Here is a 15,216-nt window from a genome sequence, read left to right on the forward strand (position 1 = left end):
CTTTTACAGTTAGAGATATAAGCCTGTAGAGGTAATATGGCGGCCATTTTGCATGTAATTATATGCAAATATATGCAAAAACTACATAAAGGGGTGCTTGAAAGTTGCTACAGATAACATGATTGTATTCCTTGACCTAAAGAAAAATAGGGTTAGACACCGGAATTTACTTTCTGTGGGTTATATATTCCGAGATATAGGCATAAATAGGTTGTATGGCGGCCATTTTGAATTTATGCAAATTAGGCCCTGATCCACCATTCAAATTTTAGGGAACTTACTATGTTATTTTAGTTGCTCTTCCAGGTCAAATGCAAGTGGAATCGTTTCTGTTACAATTAGTTGGGGGTCATTTCATATTTTGACTGGACTACACACATTCTGGTTAGACTTTCGATTTCGATTCCACTTATGCAATTGTATTGGTTGCAATTGATTTTTTTACAGCATATAGAAAACATAATTCTGATAAAAACCTTTATCCTAGTTGTCTACACGATAACTCTGACATGCAACTGCTGTCAAAGAGAAACGGATACAGAGTTATTTTCTTTTTTTTTTCTATTTTCGTTTCCTTAAATGTGACATGGGTTTAAATTATTCTTCATAACAGGTTTTGGGAGACAACCACCATGGGCGTGAGCCCGAACATCCTCATCCTCCAAACTACGGCAGGGTGAACGCCGTACAGGTGTCAACGGCTGTAAAGAGGAGGGCACTGGACACAGAGGAAGGGCCGCAACAGATTCTGTTGCAGACCATCCCTCTGAGTACCGAGGAAGGACGGGCTGCCCTTCCACGGCTTGATGACATGCGCCGGAACATCCGGCGTCACAGCCATAACCATCCAAATGCTCTGCCGGTACCACGAACTGTTGAGGAATTGGAAATTCCGAATGATGAAGCTATTTCCCTTGCAGGAGAACGATTCCTCTTGCATGACTCCGGAAGAGAAGACCCTCACAGATCCATCATCTTCGCCACGGACAGAAACTTACGAGTACACTCATCCTTCCATTAACGAATTCCATTTCCCACACTATATTTCACAAAATACTAAGAAATAATTTACAATCTTTAGTAACTGAATACGCTATTGAGTTTCTAAATCACATTTATTTTTTGGTCTGAGCATATTGCGCACTAAAATAAAGGTCACTGTTTTATGCGTATCCGTCTCCATTATTCAAATTGGCTAATAGGGATGCAATATTATTGTTTTTTTTTTAAGTTCTCAGAGTTGGAACATTCTCAAAATATTTAAACTGATTCGCTTCAGGAGCTTGGAGCATGAGCATACGTAGGAACTATCAAATTGAGTTGTTACCCATGGGAAATAGAATCAGGTCCGACAGGCAAATGTTTCACGGCCAAATCACGACAGTCGCAGACGGCCAGCAATTGTTTTCTAAGCAAAAAGGAGCCCCCCCCCCCCCCCGAAAAGATAAAGAGGGAGAATCCGTAAAATTAATAGGGGAACGATGGCACTCGTCCTTCCCCAAGTTTGGAGATTGGAAAAAATTGTTCATTTTAATAACAAATGTCAAAAGTATGCATCAAATCGCGTTATTGCAAACCCAAAAAAAAAGTAATAATAATAACAATGAAAAAAAATGCTCTTACTGTGGGAGGGGGCCACACCCTATAACCCCGTCCCCATCCTGCCTCTGCTGAGTCTGCTCCCTCGCATAATGTACCGCCCCTCTTTAGACGAAATCATGGCTGCACCACTGGATATAGTTATTAGCCTTCAAAAGAAGATAAGCGCTGAGGTAGACGGAAAATGAATTGTTTCATTAAAATACCGAAAAAGAGTTACATGTATTTTACTGCCTTGAAGAAACATAATATTTTAGTAAGATTTGACATTATTTTCCACTTAGTTACTTTCTTGTTCTTGACATGAGTCTGGTTTCTCATCGTTCTGGTTTCTTTTTCAGCCCCTATCCAATTCAGCTAATTGGTTTACTGATGGTACATTTCAAGTGGTACCAAGTATCTTCTACCAGCTCTGGACTGTCCATGCTGTACATGACGGGCGCGTTGTCCCACTTGTGTGTGCATTGTTGCCGAATAAGACGGAAGAAACGTATTCACGAGTTCTCCGTGCCCTTCTCGAACATGGCGACTTCCACCCGAGAACAGTCCTCATCGACTTTGAGCTGGCGGCCAAGAACGCATTTGAGAGAGTATTCCCGGACACAACAGTAAAGGGGTGCCTTTTTCACCTTTCACAGAGAATCCACGATAAGGTACTTGATACCAATATGTTATCTCTCTGAACTTGAATCAGTTATTTCGTCTTCTTTTGAAGCCCAAAGGCAGGACGAGCAGGGAAGATTTGAAGGTCGATTTTAAGATCGTTTTCATTTCACTAATATTCATTCATTTAGTAAAGCTCTCTCTATTAGTTCTCCAGATCGATAGACAAAAGTTTGGTTAGACCAATAATACTGATGTGTTTTGCTCCAGAGAATAGGGGCGCGCGGCGCCAGGCCCAGGTTAATTTGATAAGTGCGCTCGGAATATAGGCCTAAAGAGCGTGTCAGCTGTGGGGCTGATGACAGACAAAGGTTCTGGGAATTAGCTAATCCAAGCCATCAGATTGCAATACGTAATAGGGGAACGTGGGGCAGGATGGGCCACATTTCACTGAATATTCTTTATTTCAAATACTACGTCACAAACTTCCACATGAAACAGGATTTACAAATATTGTGTAAGGCAACACTATCACACGTAATCATCTCAATTGCCTACTTTTATTTTACGTAATAGCCATCTCAAAATAGCCAAATCTGTCCCATCCTGCCCTACATACGTGGGGCAGGATGGGACAAACACTGAAGACGCATATTTCCGCTATTTCGTTTGTAATTCCGGACCATTCTGAAACTACAAAAAGAATAAAACATATACATTAACCTTATCAAATATGATGGGGCAAGATGGGACACCCGCCCAATACTGCCCCCCCCCCCAAGGAAAAACGCAGTATCTAACATTTTTGGCGATTTTCACTTTTTTGCATAAATATAGTCAGTGGGCAATCCTTCTTCATATGACATATTCAGATTTTTGAAAAAATGTTTAGAAAGCCACTTTTCCGTAACTGCCAAACGCAGTATCTACACTTAACTTGCACTTTCCCCAAGGAAAAACGCAGTATCTACATGATGAATATTTCCCCAAGGAAAAACGCAGTATCTACAAAGCTAGTCTTAATTACCAGACACTGTTATTTATATATGTGAATACTTTGCCGGTTGTTCTGTATAATTTGAACATAAATTACTTTCTTTAGATATACTTGCTCGATAATAAGGCATAATGTTCAAAATATCTAACCGAAACAATACTGATTAGTAAATATTTTGATGAGATCGTGATCCTAATATAAAACACAGTGTGTGATTAAGACTAACCGAGTGCACATTAAACAATACAACACAACACTGACAGCTTGCAGCTAGCTGCACTGATGCTGTGCAGCAGTCACAGCACAGGGCCCGGCTAGTCAGCATACAGTGGGAGTGTGTACTCGGAATAAAACAAAATGTTGTCGTGGGGAAAATTACTCGTGAGCCTAGCCCTCAAGAAAAATTTATCTGCAGATAATGAGTAAGTTATTCTAAACTATTTCAATATTGAAAGAATAAAGCTGATTGTTTGTCACACGAAGCGAAGTAAACACAAATGCATGTTTGTCACACGAAAGCGAGGTAGGCCTAAACACAAATGCATACACGTACATTTGTGTTTACTTCGCTTCATGTGATAAACGATCAGCTTTATTCTTTCATATTCTACCTCAATGATTAACATTATCCGTACTATAACTTGTTGTGAAGTAACTTTGTTAGGCCTAGACCCTTGTCAAAATTCCTCAGGCTCCGAATCCGAAAGTTTCTTCGAAAGGCAATAGATCTATTTGTGTTGTAGGCCTATCGGATAAACGTCAGGTTCTGTAACATGTTACACCCTCCCTTAGATCTAAGTCTAAGTCTTTTAGACTTGTCTAGACAGTAACGTTTGAGTCTTGCGTCTCTTTTCTAATGTTAGACCCGTTAGACTTAACGTTAATCAGAACTTTCAGGGTCCGTATTCCGAAAGTCTAAAGAAAGATCTAGTGTAGGACTTGAATAGGCCTACTCTAGGGCAGGTCTGTCAAGTCTAAAACTTAACCACTTTTTAGAATCCTAAGTCTAGTGAAGTGTCAATGTTCAATTATCTACTCCATACCATACTGTCTTAAAATTACAGAGTTGACAATACTATAGATTAGGGTCCATGTGAAAAATAGGTACCCACGGTAAATGGACGAAATAGAGACAGTTCAGAATAAGTTGTATTTTAATTCTTATCGGATCTAGACTGTACTGTCTAGACCTAGTGAGACTGGGTTGCGTAAAATGCATGCTTGATCCCATGCTGCATGCTACATAACTTACAAGTAGGCCTAAAAAAAAGTTACATTACAAATCTACATGACGTTAAACTTAGGTTCAATCCAGAAGGAATAGGCCTAGAGAGCGGATGTCACTTCATTCTAGACCGGTTCTAGATGTATTTTTTTTTTCTAATCAAAGAGTCCTGGCTTGTGTAGGGCTTGAACCTTCTGCAGTTCTAACGTTAGGTAGGCTATTTTTTTTTTTTTTCTGTGAGCATCGTGCATGTATAGCCTGAGGCGCGACGGTAGACTCGTGTAGCATGCTACGTAGCCAGCCTAGAATAAACGATATAAAAACTAGACCTAGTCTAGATCGATCTAGGTCCAGACATCCGATTTAGATCTATTTTGGTCTAGACAGACTGTAACCTAGACTGTACAGATCTAGATCTAGTATTCTAGATGCTAGTTAGCGGCTAGGCCATGTATAATGTAGCATCACATTACAAGCTTCATATTAAACACGTATCGACGTAACGTTAGGCCTACAGCAAGATCGGTCTGGGATACACTTTTAAGCAAAACGTTCCAGGAACGATCTGTTATTTAATATTATAATCTTATGAAGCCTGCTCTGTAATCAGGGCATAAATGGGGGGGGGGGGGATGGAGGATGCATCCCCCAGGGCCAGAGAATACTTGAACAATGATGTATACATGCATACATAATTATGGCAGAAGATTAATCCTATTCATTCCGCTGTAGATACTGCGTTTTTCCTTGGGGAAATTCGTTCCATTGTAGATACTGCGTTTTTCCTTGGGGAAATCAGTCAATTGCGTGGGGTTTCCCCAAAGTATCTACATTTTCATCAATAACTGAAAAACAAAACAAAAACACAAAATGATATTTTCCAGGAAAATTGGTAGCTAGATAGACTAAAATTCCACAATGAAGGAATTTTTCAAAAGAGTATATTTTCCAGGGGCTTTGGCAAAAAGATAAAATGGTGAATATCTCGGTTGTTTAGAAATGGAGCTGGATGTAGATACTGCGTTTTTCCTTGGGGGGGGGGGGGGGCAGAATATGCCCCGAGGCGGATGTCCCATCCTGCCCCATGCACACACACTACACTTCTAAGCTCTACACAATACATGCAATGACATACAGTCTGCCTACATTTTGTGACATAAACTTGATATATATACTATAAAAACCACACAATTTCAACGTTCTACCTTTCTTCATGTTATGCCAGGGATACTATACATTTCTTAACTGCAGAAATTCTGCCGTCATCGATATCAATTTTTGCGTTTGTCCTCAAAAGCTCAAGAGAATCTCAGCTTCACAGAGCGTTAAGATGGCTTCCTGACAGCGTGCTTTTTATCAGTGCAGATTATAGTGCCCTCTGATGCTTACTTAGATAGTTATTGCATTGTCCCATCCTGCCTCGTGTCCCATCTTGCCCCACCTTCCCCTAATCAAAGTCAAGCAAGATATTCTGAGTAAATTTTACCGTGAATGACATTGGGCGACAAGGGTAAAATAAAAGGGACAAATCAATCCCTTGCCTCCACCTCTAAAATTATGTCAGTAATTTTTGTTATCTATGTCATTAAAAGTGTCAGTTGTCGCGTAATTAAGAAACGCTTCAAGACATGCATAATACTACTTGAGGGTCATGCCTGAAATTGAATTGAATTGAATTGAATTTAGAGCGTTTTGTCAAGTTTCGTTTCCCATGCGTTTTCCCCCTTTATAACTATGCCTGCCGACAAAAAGTCAAGGAAAAGTAAGCTTATTTTCAAAGTTTGTAGGACTACTTCTACTAAGGGTCAGCATGCGAGGCTTTAGCCAAGATTGATCAATGAGGTCACAAAATATACGTATCTCCTGAAAGGGAAATGGTTTTCTTTTTCTTTTGCTCTTTAGGTATTCCCAAACTGGTCAGTGACGTGAATTTGTCCAGCGGAGTTGGGGAGGGGGTGTGGGTGTCCCCCTCCCACGGTAGGAACTTTTGGCAAAAATAAGTTACTCATACACCATTTTAATAAGATTTAAAACCAAAGTTTAATTTTCGGAATCCTAACTTCACTCTTTCGCGAACTAGATAAGATACATCATATCGACACCAGAGTCGGCGATTTCATTTGACGAGTTGAAGAACGGAGACATCAAAGACGACACTCGTGCATTAGAGCAGTCATTTTTTTTTTTTTTTGACATGGTGGAGGTACCCCCAATTAAACCAACGAATCCCATGATGGTTTTGCGTTGATATGACATTGATTAAAACGGTGATCATAAAAATATAGTGATAATCTTGATCAAAATCATCATCATGGGTATGTTATACAGTGCGTGCGATGGGGAGCGCTCCAGAATACTAGTATATGTGACCCTGCACCTCAAAACAAACAAAAAGTCGCCAGACATGAATTTTCAGTTCAGGCCATATTCTGAAAGAGCAGACTTGAAGCTTTAAAATGATGTATAACTCAAATCAAATGGACTCTCCTAACCTATCTAAATATTGGAAAGAAAGCACAAACTCAGGAAAAGTGTGAACTGAGAAAAGAGGCTGTGAAGTACAGTGTCTATTCAAGCGCTTAATCTTTACCAAACCATGCTGGCTGTGCGATGAATGGGACAAAAAACAGGAAGTAAACCACCAGAGTAACAACAAGAAAGAGATTATCAGATTAAACTGAAATTAAACACGCCTCATTAACACATTCTGTCCATAATTAATGTCAGCTTTCAAAGCAGTAGCACTATCCTTTCAAAAGTTATTTGAGTTGAAAGTGAAGAGTGTGGACAAGTTTTTTTCAGAAATGAAAAACGGATTCTATAGACACACCTAATCACACTATTCTACCAAAACTGTTCGAGATAAACTGCTAAAAAAAAACCACACTTTCTTGCCCGTTTTATGATACCAAATTTTAGCATAATGTAAAAGAAGACCCGCTCTTTCAGAAAATATGAAAAAGTCAAGTTCGGCTAGGTTGACCCATTTCACTTATTTTCAGTCCTCACGCAAAATCAGTGTGTGCGACTTTATGTTCGTTTTGAGGTGCACGGTCACATATGGATTATTATGGACGAGAAAGAAATATTTTAATAACTCGTCCATAGCTTGTAGTTCTGTTTCTTATTGTGATTTAAGATGTTGCCATTTTATCAATTTTACAGATCTTAAAAAAACACAGTTTCTTTCAAATCTAAACAAAGTTTAAAAATTCGGGGAACGTTTTTCATTTGCTATTTAAAAAGTTAATTACATTTATCCTTGTCTTACTGCGGGCATGGTGTTATAAAGAATAAACTAATGGAAAGTATGCATCATAGTCAAGAATATTTTCATAGTTATTTTCATACCATTACTCGCAATATTTTGAGCGGAATATGTTGGATGAACACTTTACGATGAAAACAGCGTTTTTTTACTTACACTTTTAGTTTCATGTGGGATAGTGAATGTGTTTTGTACATCTTTAAGCATTCTCATCATTCAAGATGCTAGAGACCCTGCTTCTTGCATGGGGAACTTGTTCGCCCCCGTCCCCTCTTTTTTTTTTCCGTCTTTCTCATTTTTTTCGGTCTATAAAGTCATTGGTCTATAATACAGACCCTTTCTACATTGCTAATCAATTTTAATGATAGGATTTTTATCAACACATTGCAAGGCAAATTTTCTACCTTTCCTTTATATATAATCTGGGGTGCTTTTCGTTTTGGTGATGAACCATGAACATTCCAGAAAGAGATGCAAAATGAAACAGATTTATATTCACGGCTTGCCTTCAAAATGCATCCATTTTTCCACCGGATATGTATAATCTTCTTGCATGAAAGTTGTGCGGTTTTCTTTCAGATTTACGACTTTCTTTGCTGTTTTATTTATTCTATAATCCAGATCAAACAAGAAGGCCTGCGTCCCCTCCACATGGCAGACAAGGAATTCCGAATACAAGCTAGGATGATCGCCGCCATTGCATTCGTGCCACTAGCTGATGTTGAGAGGGCATTTGGGGCTCTTTCTGAGACAGCTTCTCCAGAACTGCGCCCAGTACTCAACTACTTTGAGGATACGTATGTTGGCCGCCCACAGATCAGGGGGAATGAGCGTGCCCCTCCAAGGTTTCCATAGCCAATGTGGAATGTCCACAAAGCCACTCTAGAGGGCAGCTCGAGAACAAACAACCACGTGGAGGGATGGCACAGAAGGTTTTAAGTTGGAGTCGACGCACATCACCAAACCTTTTGGAAATTCCTCGAGAAGGTCAAGCAGGAACAAAGTCTCAATGAGATGACGATCGTTCAGGCGCAAGCTGGTGCACCTGCTCCAGCAAGACGACGAGAATATAGCAGGCCAACCGCACGCTGGTGCGACTTGTGGAAGGTTACGCCAACCGACACATTTTAGAGTTCTTGAGGGCTGTGTCCCACAATTTGCATTAGGCAGCAGGAAGTCAAGGGGTATTGACTGGCATTTTATTGAGTATTGAGAAACATGCTGTACGTTCATACTGAGAATTTCTTGTCGTCATACAGCAACAGAATTAAAGATTTGAGATATCAAAGGATGACGACTGTAGTTTTTAGGCTGTTATTTAGAGAGTTCCTTAGCAACAGAATTAAAGATTTGAGATATCAAAGGATGACGACTGTAGTTTTTAGGCTGTTATTTAGAGAGTTCCTTTATAGTTGGTTCTTTAATCAGTCAGAATAAGCACACGATCCCGGTTGTAATATGTTGTATTACAATCATGACGAGTTTGAACAACGCAAATGCTTTAGCGATATCGATTGCATCGGATGCCAAAGGAAAGAAACGGACACTGGTCAAAAAGTAAATGTACTTCCACACTTTGTAAAACGCAGGTGATAGGTTGATACGTATTTATTCTTCTAGGTCTTGGGTGCAAGTGAGGAAGTTTGCTGAGGTAGTACATCTACCTCCGGGGTTTCTCGAGAGGGGTAACTATTACATAAGAGAGCATAGCAACAGGCCCAACAGCATCATCTCTATGGGGATTGGTTGGTGCTGTATAGCTGCTGCTCGGCCACTATTCACACTAAGAAATCAGGGTTCAAAATTGAACCTCTAGGCGTGATGCAATAGCAGCACCCCTTTTCCCTCAAAATTTGAACCCCTGTCTAGGGTTCAATTTTGAACCCCATAAAAATGAACCCTTTTCCCTAAAAATTTGAACCCCTGTCTAGGGTTCAATTTTGAATTCCATGAAAATGAACCCTCTGAGTTCAAAACTGAATCTCAAGGTTTATTTTTTGCACCCAGGCAGGTTAAAAATTGAACCTCTGAAGGATACATTGTTTAACCTCAAGGTTGTAAAAAGGTTCATTCTTCCACCCAAAAGGGTTAATTCTTGAACTTTTCAGATATCAAAATTGAACCCTTTGCGGTGCCTGTACGCTCCCTGGTTTTTATTTTTCCTCCTTAATGGGTTACATATATTATATATATATATATATATATATATATATATATATATACATATGTGACCGTGCACCTCAAAACGAACATAAAGTCGCACACACTGATTTTGCGTGAGGACTGAAAATAAGTAAAATGGGTCAACCTAGCCGAACTTGACTTTTTCATATATTCTGAAAGAGCGGGTCTTCTTTTATATTATGCTAAAATTTGGTATCATAAAACGGGCAGGAAAATGTGTTTTTTTAACAGTTTATCTCGAACATTTTTGGTATAATAGTGAGATTATGTGTGTCTTTATAGAATCCCTTTTTCATTTCTGAAAAACCTTTTCCACACTCTTCACTTTCAACTCTAATAAATTTTGAAAGGATAGTGCTACTGCTTTGAAAGTTGGCATTAATTATGGACAGAATGTGTTAATGAGGCACGCTTAATTTCAGTTTAATCTGATAATCCCTTCATTGTTGTTACTCTGGTGGTTTACTTCCTGTTTTTTGTCCCATTCATTGCACAGCCAGCACTGTTTGGTAAAGATTAAGCGCTTGAATTGACACTGTACTTAAGAGCCTCTTTTCTCAGTTCACACTTTTCCTGAGTTTGTGCTTTCTTTCCAATATCTAGATAGGTTAGGAGAGTCCATTTGATTTGAGTTATACATCATTTTAAAGCTTAAAGTCTGCTCTTTCAGAATATGGTCTTAACTAAAAATTCGTGTCTGGCGACTTTTTTGTTTGTTTTGAGGTGCAGAGTAATATATCTATATATATATATATATATAGATAGATAGATAGATATAATACATGTATTAAATAGACATATATATAATATACAATATTACATACAATATTATATATATTATATATCCTGCTGAAATAATGGATATGTTCAAGCTTAAAGAACAGCACAGTGTTCACAGTTGTTCAATTAAACACATACTGCTTAACAATGCCACCACCAATTCATTGTACATGCTGCTCATACTTCATGTTTGGCACACACTTTGTACAGAGAAATTAAAACATCGCTGCATCACAGATGATTACATTTCATGTTTGTTTAATAAAGTCTTGGGACGATCAAAAACGAGGAAAATTAAATAAAGAGAAAATCCCCATTTTCGTTCATTATCTAAGTACAGTTCATCATTTGGTACATACAAACTTGTCACTTTCATTTGTCAAGATGGATGCATTTCTGCATTCACACAAAAATGCACATGTATTGATTTTAAAGGCTAGGTTTTTATCATTCAAAACAAAGATTAAGTCAAATCAAGTTTTTGCACTATAATGTAATACATGTACAATAGAAAAAGTTAAATACAATACATGTACATAACATATACTCATACAGTAATGAAATACAATGTATATTCAAATTTTGTAAATAAGGGAAAACAATATGTGACCGGCGACAACGGTTTCAGGCAAAAGTCGCGAATTTTGAAAATTCATTTTTTCACTGAATCACATTGCCCATTTCGTAAGCTTTGCATTGATATAAAACACTTGTATTCTTCGGCACCATAAGTGGGCATAGAAAGAGAAATAAAATACACTTTCTAAGTTGTTAACCTGACAAAATTGCGAGAAAACAGGCTTTGAAGATTCACCTCTTTCTCAAAGACAATGTCCGAGCGGCGATGCGAGGGGAGAATCACCCATCCGTACGATGGTGCCAATTGATGTTAAGCTCCGCCTCTAGCAACCACATCGCCTTCTGATTGGCTCACTGAGAGAGTCAAATTTCCCGGGCACCTTCCTCGGAGCTCAGCGTATGGAGCCGAAAAACAATGCGTTTCGCTCGGGTTTGTTTACCAGTACGTCTTTCAAGATGGCGAATACGATAATTACACGTATGGTGTACATGTACATGTGTATGGTGCAAGCATTACGCAATGGCATCCACACGCCATGTCCGAGTGCATGTAACAGGAGCGGTGGCGAATCCACACATTTACAAATCGCGTTTTCATTGTGGTTGATTTGTCTTTATCATTGGCGACCATTTTGAAGGCAGAAAATTGCTAGTGCTGACAAGGGTCACGCTTCCTGTTTGTTTTGCTTTTACAAGACATGCATATATAATAATGTTGCTTTGCTCGGTGGTGCTTATTGAATTAAAACAAACAAACAAACATGACTCGTAAGTTTGGTGCGAACTTGACGTGTAGTATTTGAATATAATTGGTCACATGTGACCGCTCCTTTCCTCTCATCTACCTTCCATTGAGTCAGTCTGCTGTCATAATTTATACTACATGTACAAGTAGACAAATTTGAGAATATTTACACTGTAGTTTTCTTTTCACACGATTATGTTATGCTACATGATTTTTGTTTCACTTCCGTTGTCGAACATTGCGGTAGAATAGTTTGGATAGAAAGCCAAACGAAGAGCACGCACTATACAGAGCGAGCGTATATAAACCACTATACCAAGAACAATGGAGCATGTAATCGTGCACGCGTGGACAAAGCATTCCCCAAACGCTGCATCTGGTGTCTCCGAAAGCCGAATTATGTAAATGTGTGCGACGCACCAGCCAATCGCGTGCGAGACCCTGCGCCGTAGCAACGCTGGGGATATTGGCGCGGCGTTCGAAAGAAGCTCGAAACTGACGAGTGCGATCCAACATAGGGTGCTTAAAATTCCATTTTCGATAGGAAAAACTTAGTCTTATGCAATGAAATTTAGTGTAGATGTAGAAAACATATCAAAGATTCGATTTCTGCAAAAAACCTAAATCGACAAAAATAATGGTCAAAATCTTTGTACCCCGCCTAGGAGGGAATTTGCTCTTGCGACTTTTGCCTGAAACCGTTGTCGCGGGTCACATATTCCCTGATGAAAAAAGAAATGTATCAAAGGTCTGTCATAAATCATTTTATTTCCCTATAAGAATGTCTTTATGACCAAAAATAAACATAAAAATCTCCCCCAAGCAGAAGAAAAAAAATTAAACATTTGCAATCCATGTGCGTTGTGCAAAAAGTACACTTTTATCATCTAAAGAAAGCAGAGCTGTTAATTCCAGATGTTGCATGTGCAAGCAGTTACAACACAGTGAATTCAGGTAAAACAAATAAAACAGTCGAATAAAAAGTATACATGTACATTACAAAACCTTCATGGTTAGTTTCCACATGCATAGAAGGAAACAAAATGGCCACAATACTTTCCAGCTACATGTCTATGCAAATGAATGAAAATACTTCATAAATTAAAGATTATCTAGAAACCTTCAAAAAAGATAAAGATCATGAACAAGTAATCAAAGCATAGTACACAAATATTAGTAGGATTTCCGTGAACTCATCTTTACATGGCTAATGTTTACATACAATAATTGTAAAGGTTAGTATCCTCACCTGTTACATAACAGATGGAAAAGAAGGATACCAAGTTTGCTGAAACTGCAATAAAATATATAATCAACACCACTAATACATACACACATGCAAATTGTGACAAGCAAAAAAGGAAAAAGGACCCCCCTTCCTCCATCCAATTAACCAAAAGTATGGGGATATGTCTATTCCATCGATACAGGGATGGCATTTGTAACTAGAATCACATTGTATATAGTACGAGATATGATAGAAGACAGAGGGACACTCAGAGATAATAGTACGATAGCATAGGCAGGATAGGAGAGGCATAAAACAGGAAGGTACAGGAATTGTTCAGCTTTATACAGAAAGCTTGAATGATACCACTGTACTACAGTGTAATTCTCAGTGCTGGCTCAAGGCTAAAATTCATCTTCCACCCAAAACATCAAAATGCAGCTTATATTCATAAGCGAGAATGACAAGAAAACCAAACTACTCTACTATAGCTGCAAGAATTGCTATAACAACCTCGAGGATGATAGTACTGTACAAAGTGTCAGCATACAAAACAATACATTTTTTTTTGTGTTTTAGTCATTTAGGCAGAGGATGATACACAATGCAAAGCAGATACAAGTATTAACTCATCATCATACAAGTAGCCACAGGGTTGTAAATCTACAGTGATTTCTTTAAAATCATTCCATGAAGTGTTCTTCACAATATTACCTGCCAGTATTCTACATTGATTTTATGAAGACTGTTTCAGACTATAGTTGATTGCCCTGGACAAAGGTTTCATCATGGATGCATCTGTAGAACTGAGTGAAGTGGTAGCGATTCATTCCACGAAGACAGCTGAAGAAGGTGCCTCAGTCATGCAGAATACCTGGGGGAAAACAACAACAACAACAAAAGTGTTACACTCTCCTCTGTATAGTGATACAAAAATGTACAATATATCATACATTTTATTGAGAAGATTAATTTCTGGGAAGAAGGAAAACACCAAATTGAACATTTATATGGGTTGCACTTTTCTGACAAATCACAAGCACAACACACTCTACACACCCTCTTAAGCTTAAATTTGATTGTAGGGTAACAATCTCAAAACAATGCTATACTACATGTACAATGTAATTCTAGAACTTTAATAGACCATACACTCTACACTGAACATTTGAAAATGTTCTGCCATCTGGATGAAATATATGCCAATGAAGAACAGGTGAAGTCAAAATTACTTGTGGGGGCCATCAACCCTCTCCATGAAAAAGGCCATACTGATCATGTACAGAGTTTTTACATTCAATGCAAAAATGCAGATTAACCTTGAACTGGGAACAACTGTTGATTGAGAGAAGAGAGATGGCCAGTCCAGTCGTATACTGGGACAAATGTCTTGTCCAGGATCATCCTCTTTTTATGTTGATGCAGTGACTGCATCAGCAATTCGGTACAGCGTATTTGGCCCAGTATACACTGGACTCCTGTTATAATGAGGTCCTCAGGGCCTACAGTTTTCTTTCGTTTTATCAAAGTTTTGTTACAACCAAACAAGTAAACAATAGAGCAACAAATTTAGAGCCAATAACATTATGGCCTCAATTTCAATTTTGTTGTAACATTATTTATTAGAACATGAGTGCACTGTGTGTATGTATAAAGATTGATGCATTAAAAAGTTCCATAAATAATACATCTGAACATACAATGCAAAAAAAAAAAAATGAGGCACAGCAGTTTCGTGATCAACTCACAGTATTGTTCTTTGGCAGATCCATTACAGGTCAGTTGCAGGTTAGGTGGCAGCGACATATGGCAGCAGACCTTTCTGGACTTTGCGAAATGTTGGCAAGGTTTATTTCTTCCTTGGCGTTGTAGTGTTGCGATTCCTGCGTTAAATCTATTAAGTACAAAAGTAAACCAAATACATGGTATGTCATCTTTGATAATCCAACTAAAAAACAACAGTAATGTAGAGCTGTGCAAGAAAGAATTGGATGCTATACATATGGCC

The 15,216-nt window shown here is 38.5% G+C and overlaps 1 pseudogene; it reads left to right on the forward strand.

The window, feature by feature from the left end:
* The first annotated feature begins 1,481 nt into the window (after positions 1-1,481).
* Positions 1,482-9,025, forward strand: LOC140229736 (uncharacterized; annotated as a pseudogene).
* Positions 9,026-15,216: the final 6,191 nt, after the last annotated feature.

Source organism: Diadema setosum, chromosome 6 (genome assembly GCF_964275005.1).
Source record: "Diadema setosum chromosome 6, eeDiaSeto1, whole genome shotgun sequence".
Classification (NCBI taxonomy): Eukaryota; Metazoa; Echinodermata; class Echinoidea; order Diadematoida; family Diadematidae; genus Diadema; species Diadema setosum.